Genomic DNA, 16,524 nt, shown 5'->3' on the forward strand with positions numbered 1-16,524 from the left:
CTTGAGGGGGAACTTCTTCACTCAGAGGGTGGTAAATTTTGGACCAGGCTGCCTATGGTAGAACTGACTATGGGTTCAATTGCAACATTTAAGGGAAGTTTGGATAAGTATAGGATGGGAGGGGAATGGAGGGCTGGTCCGTGAGCAGTTTGATGGGACTGGGCAGAATAAGAGGTTGGCATGGACTAGATGGGCTGAAGGGCTTGTTTCTGTGCTGTAGTTTTCTATGACTCTATCACATTTCAATTTTCTAGTGTTACGCCTGTGCCCCAACTCTGAGGGGCCGAAGGGTACGAAGTAGCCCCCTCCTTTTTGAGAATCGCAAGATCGCTATTAATTCAGGTCAGGAGACCCAGGAAATGAGAGAGAGACACACAGAATCCACAAAGGGGTTTGGAATGTCCTGGCCCCTCAGCGATACAAAGCCACGGGAAGCGGCCATTGTCTCTTGGAGACGGAATTGTGCATTGAGCACTGTGCTATTCATCGAAGCCCTCAAGGAATGAGCAACGTGGGCTGGTTGGGGGATGGCATCATTCCAACCTGATTGACATCTGAGACCCCGTGAGTAAGGATAAAAGAAGGTCTGGGGAACAACCCCTTTAGACGCACCAGGAGAAACGCTAGAAATGCCGTGACAGCGTAATAGTGACAGCCGGTGGAAAGCCCACGTGTGTCCTTTTCCATTTGCCTCGGAATTGGTGGGACTGACCACGGAAGACGGCTTAGCTGAAAGGAAAAGGACACCGACGACATTTCGAAGGATCGACATCATAAAAAGGAAAACGGGCAAGTTCTAAAAAAACAATCCGTCTCTCTCTCTCTCCAACCAAAAGCTGCAGCCTGAATGAACTTGAGTGACTTTTATATTTCCATCGGACAATACATTATCCCCTAGACAACGTTAGAGCTATTTCTTATTGATTATTATTATACCCGCGCTTTTTAGATTTAGTATTGATGACATATATTATCTGTATGTTTGCATTGATATTATTTTTGTGTCTTTTTATCAATAAATACTGTTAAAAATAGTACCATCAGACTTCAACGGACCTCTCTATCTTTGCTGGTAAGTGACCCAGTTATGGGGTACGTAACACTAGGACCAAGTATGTTGCCTAATGAGGAATTTGTTGGATCTAGTTCTGGAAACATGGGGAGGGTCAAATGTACCCATGTCTCAGTAGAGTAACATCTGGGAGATAAAATTATAAGATCTAGATTACCTACAGAAAAGCAGTGGAAGTTTTTCAAATAAATATAATTCATTGGCAGAAGACCAATCTGTTTGCGATGATTGTGGATCTGGCCCAAAGCTTGTCAGGCAAGACCATAACAGAACAATGGACTGCCTTTAAGAAAGAAATAGTTGGAGTGAAGTTGAGAGAGATTCTCATGAGGGGCAAAGGAAGGACACACAAATCCGGAGCTTCCCAGATAAGGAAGAAGATGGAACAAGCAAAGACTGTTTGTGGCAAGTGTCAGGTTTTAAATACCAATGGGAATCGGGCTGATTATCCATTAAGCAGAGTGAAATTTAAAATAAGGGAGTCATGGAGCACTTCAGAACAGAAACAGGCCCTTCAGCCCATCTAGTCAATACTGAACTGTATTTCTGCCTTTGATGGCGATATAAATATCTGGGAAAAGATTAGCTGCCAACATAAATGAGAATCGAAGATGTTTCTCTAACTTCTGGTAAATTTTCCCTTCCTTCGTTTTCCATTCCCTACTCTGGCTCCCCTCTGAGCCCTTCTCCTCACCTACCCATCACCTCCCTCTTGTGCCCCCCTCCTCTTTTACCTTTCTCTCATGGTCCATTTTCCTCTCCTATCAGATTCCTTCTTCTTCAGACCTTTACTTTTTCCACCTATCACCTCATAGCTTCTTACTTCACCCCCTCCCCGACCCACCCACCTTCCCCCTCACCTATCACTGCCGAGGGTATATTCCTTCCCCCACCACACACCATCTTCTTCTAGTTTCTGCACTCTTCCTTTTCAGTTGTGTGGTTGGAATCCGGACTTCATTGCAAACGCATGTGGTGGAGTCAGATTCCTTATTGGATAATGATACAGAGAGTTATCCACAAGGCCTCAAATTCTGGACTCTCCGATGACCGGGACCCCAAACACCAAGCCTTGAGCTCCAGTTTCACTGATGTACGGAGTTACCAGCCCTGGTGCTTCCTGCTCACACAGATCTTCAATCCCACAACCCATCAGCAACTTGCTGATCTAGGTTTGGGGCACTAGCCCTTGTCCTCATTGGTCTGCTGATCTGATGTCCCACATCTGCGCCACTAGAACGGGGCTTGTTTTGCTATTTAGTTGCTTGTTGTGTTCTGTGTTGTTCTGCCGAGCATGGTGGGTGTGTCATGTTGGCTTCAGAATGTGTGGCAGGACTTAAAGGTTCAAAGTAAATTGATTATCAAAATACATATACATCACTATGCAACCTCAGATTTCTTTTCTTACAGGCGTACACAGTAAATCAAAGAAACACTTGCAGGCTACCCCCAGCGCACCCTCAGGTTGTGCTGTTTGTTAATGCAAATGACACATTTCACTGTTTGTTTCAATGTAAGTAAGATCAATAAATGGATCCGAAAACTTGAAGTCTGGATTTTCTTTTCATTAAGTCCCAGCCTATTTCATTTGGAGACTTTCCTAGCAGTGGGTTTGGTAGCAATAAACTTCACTACTCCAATATTTCAAAATCAGTCTAAACACAGGACTTGGGAGTTTATTCCAAAGTTTCAAAGTACATTTATTATCAAAGACTGTATAAATTGTACAACCTTGAGATTTACAGGCAGCCACACAGCAAGAAACCAAAAGAATCGAAAAAAAAGACCAACATCCGATGCGCAGAGAAAGGAGGAAAAAATCATGCAAGCAATAGAAGTGAGCAACAACATTTCAAACCAAAATAAGTCCTCAGATCTGAACTCTGGACTAGCCCGGATTAGGCCCAAAGCCTCAGTATCAGTTCATCACATTAGCTGGCATGGAGCACAGCAGACAGGGCAGACTTCATAGCCTCAGTGCCATGGAGTGAGGAGTGAATATTGTGAGAGAGCGAAAGCAATTGGCTTTCACCCCTGATCCCAACACCCTGTCTTCCTAGTCCATTTGGGTTGGCGTTTAAATTGTGCAAACAGCGTATCGTACCTCATGCTGGAACCCAGGCACCACTGCAGCAAAAAGCTCTGGACCTAGACCACGCCACTCAGTGACTGGCTCCAGGCCCCGACTTTGCCACCCAGCTCGAAGCCATTCTCAATGTCTCCAAACCAGCTCAGCGTACAGAGCAATCCAACCTCATAACCGGAGCCAGTCGTATGGGCATCAAAACACCTGCGCCTCAACCTTGCCTCTCCTCTCCAAATGGCTCACTCCAACTGCATCGATTCTGCAATGCAGCAGAACAGTTCATCCCACGATTTTGCTTGACCTTCAATTGCCTCTTCGTTGTTTGCAGTGATAATTTACCACAATTTACTTCAGAAAAGATGTTACTAGTAATGCAGAGTTTATTTACAGTGAATTAAATGAAAATTTCCATCAAAATTAGTTTCCTGGTTCAAGCATCTTGCCAATACTGTTATGACATAACCTACGAACTAGGAAAGATGTGTTAGTAGAATGAAAGATTAAGCACTGGATGAAATTAATCAGTGTATGCTGATCACGTAAGGAACCAGTTCTGGGGGAGGTGGGACCAGTATAAACAGGACAGTCTGCACCTGGGCTGGACTGGAACTAATGTCCCAGGGGGAGCGTTTGCTACTGCTGTTCAGGAGGCTTTAAACTAATGTGGCAGGGGGATGGGAACAAGTGCAGAGAGACAGAGGGGTGTAAAATGAGGGTAGAAGCAAAAAGTAGTAAGGTGAAAAGTAAAAGTGGCAGGCAGGCAAATCCAGGGCAAAAAGCAAAAAGAGCCACTTTTCAACATAATTGTATAAGGGCTAAGAGTGTTGTAAAAACAAGCCTGAAGGCTTTATGTGTCAATGCGAGGAGCATTCGTAACAAGGTGGATGAATTGAATGTGCAGATAGTTATTCATGAATATGATATAGTTGGGATCACAGAGACATGGCTCTGGGGTGACCAAGGATGGGAGCTCAACATCCAGGGATATTCAATATTCAGGAGGGATAGACAGGAAAGAAAAGGAGGTGGGGTAGCATTGCTGGTTAGAGAGGAGATTAACGCAATAGAACGGAAGGACATTAGCCTGGAGGATGTGGAATCGATATGGGTAGAGCTGAATAACACTAAGGGGCAGAAAACACTGGTGGGAGTTGTGTACAGGCCACCTAACAGTAGTAGTGAGTTTGAGGATGGCATTAAACAGGAAATTAGAAATGCATGCAATAAAGGAACAGTAGTTATAATGAGTGACTTCAATCTACATATAGATTGGGTGAACCAAATTGGTAAGGGTGCTGAGGAAGAGGATTTCTTGGAATGTATGCGGGATGGTTTTCTGAACCAACATGTCGAGGAACCAACTAGAGAGCAGGCCATTCTAGATTGGGTATTGAGCAATGAGGAAGGGTTAGTTAGCAATCTTGTCGTGCGAGGCCCCTTGGGTAAGAGTGACCATAATATGGTGGAATTCTTCATTAAGATGGAGAGTGACATAGTTCATTCAGAAACAAAGGTTCTGAACTTAAAGAAGGGTAACGTTGAAGGTATGAGACATGAATTAGCTAAGATAGACTGGCAAATGATACTTAAAGGGTTGACGGTGGATATGCAATGGCAAGATTGTTCATCCCAGTTTGGCAAAAGAATAAACCAGGGAAGGTAGTGCACCCGTGGCTGACAAGGGAAATTAGGGATAGTATCAAGTCCAAAGAAGAAACATATAAATTAGCAAAAAGAAGCGGCACACCTGAGGACTGGGAGAAATTCAGAGACCAGCAGAGGAGGACAAAGGGCTTAATTAGGAAAGGGAAAAAAGATTATGAGAGAAAGCTGGCAGGGAACATAAAAACTGACTGTAAAAGCTTTTATAGATACGGGAAAAGAAAAAGATTGGTCAAGACAAATGTAGGTCCTTTACAGTCAGAAAAAGGCAAATTGATTATAGGAAACAAAGACATGGCAGACCAATTGAATAACTACTTTGGTTCTGTCTTCACTAAGGAGGACATAAATAATCTTCCGAAAATAGTAAGGGACCGAGGGTCTAGTGAGATGGAGGAACTGAGGGAAATACATGTTAGTAGGGAAGTGGTGTTAGGTAAATTGAAGGGATTAAAGGCAGATAAATCCCCAGGGCCAGATGGTCTGCATCCTAGAGTGCTTAAGGAAGTAGCCCAAGAAATAGTGGATGCATTAGTGATAATTTTTCAAAACTCCTTAGATTCTGGATTAGTTCCTGAGGATTGGAGGGTGGCTAATGTAACCCCACTTTTTAAAAAAGGAGGGAGAGAGAAACTGGGGAATTATAGACCGGTTAGTCTGACATCGGTGGTGGGGAAAATGCTAGAGTCGGTTATCAAAGATGTGATAACAGCACATTTGGAAAGAGGTGAAATCATCGGACAAAGTCAGCATGGATTTGTGAAAGGAAAATCATGTCTGACGAATCTTATAGAATTTTTTGAAGATGTAACTAGTAGAGTGGATAGGGGAGAGCCAGTGGATGTGGTATATTTAGATTTTCAAAAGGCTTTTGACAAAGTCCCACACAGGAGATTAGTGTGCAAACTTGAAGCACACGGTATTGGGGGTATGGTATTGATGTGGATTGAGAATTGGTTGGCAGACAGGAAGCAAAGAGTGGGAGTAAACGGGACCTTTTCAGAATGGCAGGCAGTGACTAGTGGGGTACCACAAGGCTCAGTGCTGGGACCCCAGTTGTTTACAATATATATTAATGATTTAGATGAGGGAATTAAATGCTGCATCTCCAAGTTTGCGGATGACACGAAGCTGGGCGGCGGTGTTAGCTGTGAGGAGGATGCTAAGAGGATGCAGGGTGACTTGGATAGGTTAGGTGAGTGGGCAAATTCATGGCAGATGCAATTTAATGTGGATAAATGTGAGGTTATCCACTTTGGTTGCAAGAACAGGAAAATAGATTATTATCTGAACGGTGGCCGATTAGGAAAAGGGGAGATGCAACGAGACCTGGGTGTCATTGTACAGCAGTCATTGAAGCTGGGCATGCAGGTACAGCAGGTGGTGAAAAAGGCAAATGGTATGTTGGCATTCATAGCAAAAGGATTTGAGTACAGGAGCAGGGAGGTTCTACTGCAGTTGTACAAGGCCTTGGTGAGACCACACCTAGAATATTGTGTGCAGTTTTGGTCCCCTAATCTGAGGAAAGACATTCTTGCCATAGAGGGAGTACAGAGAAGGTTCACCAGATTGATTCCTGGGATGGTAGGACTTTCATATGAAGAAAGACTGGATCGACTAGGCTTATACTCACTGGAATTTAGAAGATTGAGGGGGATCTTATTGAAACGTATAAAATTCTAAAGGGATTGGACAGGCTAGATGCAGGAAGATTGTTTCTGATGTTGGGGAAGTCCAGAACAAGGGGTCACAGTTTAAGGATAAAGGGGAAGCCTTTTAGGACCGAGATGAGGAAAAACTTCTTCACACAGAGAGTGGTGAATCTGTGGAATTCTCTGCCACAGGAAACAGTTGAGGCCGGTTCATTGGCTATATTTAAGAGGAAGTTAGATATGGCCCTTGTGGCTAAAGGAATCACGGGGTAAGGAGAGAAAACAGGTACAGGGTTCTGAGTTGGATGATCAGCCATGATCATACTGAATGGCAGTGCAGGCTCAAAGTGCCGAATAGCCTACTCCTGCACCTATTTTCTATGTTTCTATGTTTCTAAGGTATAAACCAGATCCTGTTACATATTAGAGAGTTACAGAAAACATCAAACACAATAAAACTATATTATATCCTGCATAAACTGAAATTGATACTACACTAGGGGACATGTACATCACATCTCATCCAGACCTTCATATCAGAGCTTCATATTGTCAATTCCAGAACTTGGAATTTATGGAATTGAAATTTCTTGCAGGAGTTTAGAAGAATGTAAGGGGATCTCATTCAAACCTATCAAATATTTAAAGTCCTATAGGGGGATGAGTGAAGGACCATAGGAACAGGATTAGGCCATTTGACCCATCGAGTCTGCTCCACCAGTCCATCATGGCTGATTTATTATCCCTCTCAACCCCATTCTCCTTCCTTCTCTCCATACCCTTTGACACCCTAACTAATCAAGAACCTATCAACCTCCATTTTAAATAGACTAAGTGGGTTACCTTCCACAGTTTTGTGTGGCAATGAATTCCATAGATTCACCACCCTCTGGCTAAAGAAACTCTGCCTCATCTCTGTTCTAAATGGATGTCCCTCTATTCTGAGACTGCAACCTCTGGTCCTAGACTCTCCCCACTATCAGAAATATCTTCTCCATGTCAGCTCTACCTAGGTCCTTCGATACCCAACCTATCTGCAAAAGAAAACAAACTGTACAAATACAAAAATAAAAATAAATAAATAGAAACAGAAACATAGAAAACCTACAGCACAATACAGGTCCTTCAGCCCACAAAGCTGTGCTGAACATGTACTTAGTTTAGAAATTACTAGGCTTACCCACAGACCTCTATTTTTCTCAGCTCCATGTACCTATCCAGGAGACTCTTAAAAGTCCCTGCTGTATTTGCCTCCAACACCGTCACTGGCAGCCCCTTCCACACACTCACCACTCTCTGCGTAAAAAACTTATCCCTGACAACTCATCTGTACCTACTTCCAAGCACTTTAAAACTGTGTCCTCTCATGTTAGCCATTTCAGCCCTGGGAAAAAGCCTCTGACTATGCACATGATCAATGCCCCTCATCATCTTATACACCTCTATCAGGTCACCTCTCATCCTCCATTGCTCCAAGGAGAAAAGGCCGAGTTCACTCAACCTATTCTCATAGGGAATGCTCCCCAATCCAGGCAACATCCTTGTAAATCTCCTCTGCACCCTTTCTATAGTTTCCACATCCTTCCTGTAGTGAGGTGACCAGAACTGAGCACAGCACTCCAAGTGGGGTCTGACCAGGGTCCTATAAAGCTGTAACATTACCTCTGGGCTTTTAAACTCAATACCATGGTTGATGAAGGCTAATACACCTTCTTAACCACAAACCAGCACAGCAGTTTTGAGTGTCCTATGGACTCGGACCCCAAGATCCCTCTGATCCTCCACACTGCCAAGAGTTTTACCATTAATACTATATTCTGTCTTCATATTTGACCTACCAAAATGAACCACCTCACATTTATCTGGGTTGAACTCCATCTTCCACTTCTCAGCCCAGTTTTACATCCTATCGATGTCCCGCTGTAACGTCTGACAGCCCTCCACACTATCCATAACACCCCCAACCTTTGTGTCATCAGCAAATTTACTAACCCATCCCCCACTTCTTCATCCAGGTCATTTATAAAAATCACGAAGAAAAGGGGTCCCAGAACAGATCCCTGAGGCACTCCATTGGTGACTGACCTCCACGCAGAATATGACCTGTCTACAATCACTCTTTGCCTTCTGTGGGCAAGCCAGTTCTGAATCCACAAAGCAATGTCCCCTTGGATCCCTTGCCTCCTTACTTTCTCAATAAGCATTGCATGGGGTACCTTACCAAATGCCTTGCTGAAATCCATATACACTACATTTACTGCTCTTCCTTCATCAATCTGTTTAGCTACATCCTCAAAAATTTCAATCAGGCTCATAAGGCACGACCTGCCTTTGAAAAAGTCATGTTGATTATTCCTAATCATATTATGCCTCTCCAAATATTCATAAATCCTGCCTCTCAGGATCTTTTCCATCAGCTTACCAACCACTGAGTTAAGACTCACTAGTCAATATTTCTTGGGCTATCTCTACTCTCTTTCTTGAATAAGGGAACAACATCTGCAACACTCCAATCCTCCGGAGCTTCTCCCATCCCCATTGATGATGCAAAGATCATTGCCGGGAGGCGGGGGGTGGTCAGCAATCTCCTCCCTTGCCTCCCACAATAGCCTGGGGTATTATCTCATCTGGTCCTGGTGACTTATCCAACTGGATGCTTTCCAAAAGCTCCAGCACATCCTCTTTCTTAATTTCTATATGCTCACGCTTTTCAGTATACTGCAAGTCATCCCTACAATCACCAAGATCTTTTTTCGTAGTGAATACTGAAGCAAAGTATTCATTAAGTACCTCTGCGATCTCCTCGGGTTCCAAACACACTTTTCCACTGTCACACTTGTTTGGTCCTATTCTCTCATGTCTTATCCTCTTGCTCATCACATACTTGTAGAATGCCTTGGGATTCACTTTAATCCTGCTTGCCAAGGCATTCTTATGGCCCTTTTTGGCTCTCCTAATCTAATTCTTAATTCTTAAGCTCCTGCTAGCCTTATAATCTTCTGGATCTCTATCATTACCTAGTTTTTTGAACCTTTCATAAGCCTTTCTTTTCTTCTTGACTAGATTTTCAACAGCCTTTGTACACCATGGTTCCTGTACCCTACCATCCTTTCCCTGTCTCATTGGAACGTACCTATGGAGAACATCACGCAAATATCCCCTGAACATTTGCCACATTTCTGTTGTATATTTTCCTGAGAACATCTGTTCCCAATTTATACTTCGAAATTCCTGCCTGATAGCTTCATATTTCCCCTTACTCCAATTAAATGCTTTCCTTACTTGTCTGTTCCTATCCCTCTCCAACACTATGGTAAAAGAGATAGAATTGTGATCACTGTCTCCAAGATGCTCTCCCACTGAAAGACCTGACACCCGACCAGGTTCATTTCCCAATACCAGATCAAGTACAGCCTCTCCTTTTGTAGGCTTATCTACATATTGTGTCAGGAAACTCCATCCCATCTAAACCCCTTGCTCTAGAGAGATGCCAATCAATATCTGGGAAATTAAAATCTCCCACCATGATAACCCTGTTATTATTACACCTTCCAGGATCTGTCTCCCTATCTGCTCCTCAATGTCCCTAGACAGATAAATAAATCGATCAATGTCGAAAACGTGTGATGAAGGGTCCTTAAAAGTGAGTTTTGGACTCTGGTAGTATAGGCTCAGTTACACATAACATTGAGTGCAATAAATTCTGAATTATATTTGAGACACCATGGTAGAGTAGCAGTTAACAGCGCGGGGCATCAGAGTTCGGAGTTCAATTTCAGTGCCTGTGTGTAAGGAGTCTGTACATTCTCCCCAGGACTGTGTGGATTTGTTCTGGGTGCTGTGGTTGCCTCCCACAGGCCAAAGGCACACCAATTAGTAAGTTAATTGTTCATTGTAAATTGTCCTGCCATTATGCTTGGGTGAAATCAGTGCGTTGCTCGGTGGTGCGGCTCACTGGGCCAGAAGGACCAGTTCCACGCCCGATCTTTAAATAAATAAATAAAATATCAGGCATAATAAATACCACATTATTATTATTTTGTCAAGTTTATTATCACTAACATATATTATCATGAAATTTATTTTGCAGCAGCAGTACAGTGCTATACTAAAATATTACTGTAAGTTACAATAAGATATATATATATATAAATATAAAATATAGACAAGCAGTGTAAAAGAGGAGAAAAATAGTGAGCAACACACACAAAATGCTGGAGGAACTCAGCAGGCCAGGCAGCATCTATGGAAAAAAGTACAGTCGACATTTCAGCCTGAAACCCTTTGGCTGCATCACATGCTTGGCAGAGTCCTGTTTTGGCCCGAAATGTTGACTGTACTTTTTTTTCCATAGATGTTGCCTGGCCTGCTGAGTTCCTCCAGCATTTTGTGTGTGTTTCTCAGATTTCTAGCATCTGCAGATTTTCTCTTGTTTGCAAAATAGTGAGGTAGTGTTCATGGTCCATTCAGAAATGTGATGGCAAAGGGAAAAATGCTGTTCCTAAAACATCGAATGTGGGTCTTCAGGTTCCAGTACATCCTCCCTGATGTTAGCAATGAGAAGAGATAGATAGATACTTTATTCATCCCCATGGGGAAATTCAACTTTTTTCCAATGTCCCATACACTTGTTGTAGCAAAACTATTTACATACAATACTTAACTCAGTAAAAAATATGATATGCATCTAAATCACTATCTCAAAAAGCATTAATAATAGCTTTTAAAAAGTTCTTAAGTCCTGGCGGTTGAATTGTAAAGCCTAATGGCATTGGGGAGTATTGACCTCTTCATCCTGTCTGAGGAGCATTGCATCGATAGTAACCTGTCGCTGAAACTGCTTCTCTGTCTCTGGGCGTCCCTCTTCTTAATGCTTCCTCCCCAACACGCCACCACAAAGAAGAGGGCGCTCTCCACAACTGACCTATAGAACATCTTCAGCATCTCACTACAGACATTGAATGACGCCAACCTTCTAAGGAAGTACAGTCGACTCTGTGCCTTCCTGCACAAGGCATCTGTGTTGGCAGTCCAGTCTAGCTTCTCGTCTAACTGTACTCCCAGATACTTGTAGGTCTTAACCTGCTCCACACATTCTCCATTAATGATCACTGGCTCCATATGAGGCCTAGATCTCCTAAAGTCCACCACCATCTCCTTGGTCTTGGTGATATTGAGACGCAGGTAGTTTGAGTTGCACCATATCACAAAGTCCTGTATCAGTTTCCTATACTCCTCCTCCTGTCCATTCCTGACACACCCCACTATGGCCGTGTCATCAGCGAACTTCTGCACATGGCAGGACTCCGAGTTATATTGGAAGTCTGATGTGTACAGGGTGAACAGGACCGGAGAGAGTACGGTTCCCTGCGGCGCTCCTGTGCTGCTGACCACCGTGTCAGACCTACAGTCTCCCAACCGCACATACTGAGGTCTATCTGTCAAGTAGTCCACTATCCAATCCACCATGTGAGAGTCTACTCCCATCTCCGTTAGTTAGAGTGTATGTTCTGGATGGTGTGACCTTGCTACACAGTAAATGGTACTTAGTGACACAATAAAATATGGTTCAAGTTACTAGACAAATACTTACAGATTTGAACTATTGGTCCAGAGACAAGAAATTAAATTCTATCATTGGAACGGATAAGTTTAAATTCAGACCCGGAATCTGGGACCATTGACAGTGACAATAAATCACCTAGATGGCCCAGTCACAACCACCGATTCTGCTGCAGAGTCTGGGTTCTCTGGTCGTGGACTCCCCCACCATAAGAAACATCCTCTCTATGTCCATTCTATCAAGGCCCTTCGACATTCAACAGATTTCAATGAGATCCTCTTCATTCTTCTAAATTCCAGCGAGTAAAGGACCAGAGCCATCAAACGTTTCTCATTCGATAGCCTTTCGCTGCTTTCGCTCACACCACATAAAACATTTCCCTTGGTCCAATAAGTACTGACCCACAATATGTACAAAAGGCAGTGCATTAAACATTCCAGAATTCACTGGATACTGATAGTGTGCGGAATAAAACAGTTGGTAAATTATGTTTTACAATTTGTGCCGTAAATACTACAGCATACATATTACACTTTACAATGTGTGCAAAGAAGATTGGACAACACATTCCAGTGAACACTGACATTGAATTAACAATATGATGTATACGAAGGAGCTACAGTATGTTGCCCTGTTATATGTTACAGTATGTTACTGAACACCATTATCACATTAAACATGTCAAATTCTACTTTTCACATTTCAGTGAATGTAACAAACACAGCATTACAACTGAGTGTATAAATATCACATCTGAAGAAATAATATTTCTACACATACAATAATCTCACATTACAATAACAATTTACCATGAATACTAATCTGGAATTAGTATTTAAATTAAGACAGTTTTCACATTGCTTTTTCATTTTTGAGTATAAGTTGAGTTTCATTTTTAAGTATAAACATTTTTATTTTATACATTTGTTTTGATATACAGCATAGAACAGGCCCAGCAAACCACTTGCTTAACCCTAGCCTAATAACAGGACAATTTACAATGATCCATCAACCTACTAACTGTTATGTATTTGGACATGGGAAGAAACTGAAACACCCTGAGGAAGCCCATCTGGTCACAGGGAGAATGTACAAGCTCCTTACAGACGGCGCCGGAATTGAACTCTGATCTCTAAAACACCCTGAGCTATAATAGTGTCGCACTAACCAATACACTACCATGGTGCCTTATAGCTGAGAATGATAACTATCAGCACATTTTACTGGTGGGTGGAATGGCTTTGCTATGATATCGTGTGAATCCATTACTAGTATAACCATAGTTTTGTCTTTCAAAATGAAAAATATCGCTTATCATTAATTTAAATAAAAATGCAATTCTTCAATTTGTTTAACATCATTTCCAGTATATAAATGTAAAGGAGAATGAAATAATTGCTACTCCAGATCTGATGCAACACCAAAAAAAAATTAAGATAAAGAATACAATAATAGAAAAACACAATAAATATAAGTACATTAGATAGTTTATATACATAGATTGATTTTATGTCCATAAAGTGATGCTAGGCACAAGAGTGTCTGTACGTAAGGTGCCTGACAGGAAATTATAAATTTCACCCTATAAAGATTTTCTCCCTTTCTCTCCTATCAGTCATCTGCAGTGTTTGCTGGATTTAAATTACAACCTTAAACATCAGTTTTGCAACCAAACCATCAGGGACCCCCACATTCCAGGCAATGCTGCTGCTATCAGGGAGAAGGTCCAAGAGCCTCAGGACTCACCCCACCAGGTTCAGGAACAGTTATTACTCCTCAACCATCAGGCTCTTGAATCAGAAAGGATAATTTCACTAAACTTCACTCGCCCTTCACTGGACTGTTCCCACAATCTATGGACTCAATTTCAAGGACTCTTCTTGATATGCTTATTTATCTATTATTATTTTGGGTTTCTTTCCTATTTGCTCAGTTTGTTGCCTTTTGCAGGCTGGTTGTTTGTTTTTGTTGTGAACTGTGAATACCCACAAGGAAACAAACCTCAGGGCTGTACAGTATATGGTGACATATATCTATTTGATAATACATTTACTTCAAACTTTGAACTTTAAACCCAGTCTTTAAAATTATCACGGGACTCTCAGGGCATTCAATACTGTCCCAAAGATGGGTAAATAGTTTTTCAAACAAATGTAGTTGTAGATGAAAGACAAGGTATTGAAGTTGATGAGCGTCAGCAAGACTTTTGATTTCAGCAAAGACCATTTGAAAACTATCTAACGCAGTTTTCCGATCTATTCTTTCAAGTTATATCAAAAGGATTAACTAATCTTTGTTTCGAGACTGTGCCAAATGTAAGTTTCTCTGAAATTACTTCCATCGTGTTTTTAATCAGCAGTTTTTGTGTACAGCAGCGATTGAGACGTAGAAATCGACGGAGGATACCTATGTGTTTAGGGTTGTTTGTTGAGATCAAATTCGCCGTGGATGATATTCCGATTAAATAAACACGGATATTCTGACACTCACGTGGGATGTCAAATGAAACATAACGAAACTTTCAAATTATATAATGTTATTCTAAAATAATTTATTGATACAGTAACGTTATTAAGACTATAAATATTTAGCTCTATAATTACCTGCTTCGTACGTACGTAGAATGTATAAATATAAATAAAATACACAGAAAAAAAATGTTCCCAGCAAGGGACGGTGCAATGAGAGAGAAAAATCTAAGTTTTTAAATGACGAGACGAGAAACAGGCCAGCTGTTCTAACAAGCAATTAAATTCGGAGACGTCTTTAAAATTCTTTTTAGATTTTGCTTATTGTTTACAGGATTTTTGTTTGCGAAGGAAAGCGACCAGTAATTTTATTTATTTGTTTATTTATTGTGATATTAACCCTGTTTGATATCAGAAATAAAATCAGAATCAGGTTAAATATCACTGATAGATGTCGTGAAATGGCAGCAGTGTAGTGCAATACTTAAAATATACATAAATTATAATAAGAAATATAGAAGTATAGAAAAAAAACCTACAGCACAATACAGGCCCTTCGGCCCACGATGCTGTGCCGAACATGTACTTACTTTAGAAATTACCCAGGGTTACCCATAGTCCTCTATTTTTCTAAGCTCCATGTACCTATCCAGGAGTCTCTTAAAAGACCCTATCGTATCTGCCTCCACCACTGTTGCTGACAGCCCATTCCACGCACTCATCACCTTCTGCGTAAAATCTTACCCCTGATATCTCCTCTGTACCTATTCCCAAGCACCTTAAAACTATGCCCAATCGTGTTAGCCATTTCAACCCTGAGAAAAAGTCTCTGACTACCCACACGATCAATGCCTCTCATCATCTTATACACCTCTATCAGGTCACCCCGCATCCTCCGCCGCTCCAAGGAGAAAAGGCCAAGTTCACTCTACCTATTCTCATAGGGCATGCTCCCCAATCCAGAAAATATATTAAAATATTTTCTGATAAGTGTAAAACAACTAATGCTCTCATCGTTACGATCTAATTTAAGGTCGGCATGCGCTGTGATCTCTTATAATAATAATAATAATAATAATAATAATAATAATAATAATAATAATAATAATAATAATAATTTACTTGTAGAGCACTTTCATACAGAGGATGTAGCTCAAGCTGATTTACAGTGGGATAAAGTGCAACAATGAAAATAAAATTAAAAAATAAAAATAAACATGAAAATAAAAGACAAAAAGAATTTAGCGAAAGCCAGGTTGAATGAATAGGTTTTGAGCTGGTGTTTAAGTGTTAACTGACTCTGCGTCCCTTACAGTTTAGATTGATGAATAATCTTTAGGGAGCGGTGTTTCAGAAAGGTAGCGTCCATTATTAAGGATCTCCAGCACCCAGGGCATGCCCTTTTCTCACTGTTACCATCAGGTAGGAGGTACAGAAGCCTGAAGACACACACTCAGCGATTCAGGAACATCTTCTTCCCCTCTGCCATCCGATTCCTAAATGAACATTGAAGCTTTGGACACCACCTCACTTTTTAAAATATACAGTATTTCTGTTTTTGCACATTTTAAATAATCTATTCAATATACGTAATTGATTTACTTGTTTATTTCTTATGTTTTATTTTATTTATTTTTTTTCTCTCTGCTAGATTATGTATTGCATTGAACTGCTGCTGCTAAATTAACAAATTTCACGTCACATGCTGGTGATTCAGATTCTGATTCTAATATTTACGAGAGATGTTCCTAATAACTTGCGAATGCACCCGAGATTTTTTGTTACGTACTCGTCGCTCTGCATACATAATGATTGTAAATTCCGAATTCAAACAATTTTAATGCAAAAAATGCTTTCTAGCATTGCATCTGAGCTGCGTTTTAAAATATTTCGATTTACCACTTCTCGAGTGTAACAAATGATGGTACATTACGAACTTTTGTCCCACTATCACATCAAAATGTGCGGAGGCTTTGATCACGCACTGTGATTATACATTCAATTAAGGGCGTTATTCAAGA

Source organism: Hemitrygon akajei, chromosome 11 (assembly GCF_048418815.1).
Source record: "Hemitrygon akajei chromosome 11, sHemAka1.3, whole genome shotgun sequence".
Taxonomy (NCBI): Eukaryota; Metazoa; Chordata; class Chondrichthyes; order Myliobatiformes; family Dasyatidae; genus Hemitrygon; species Hemitrygon akajei.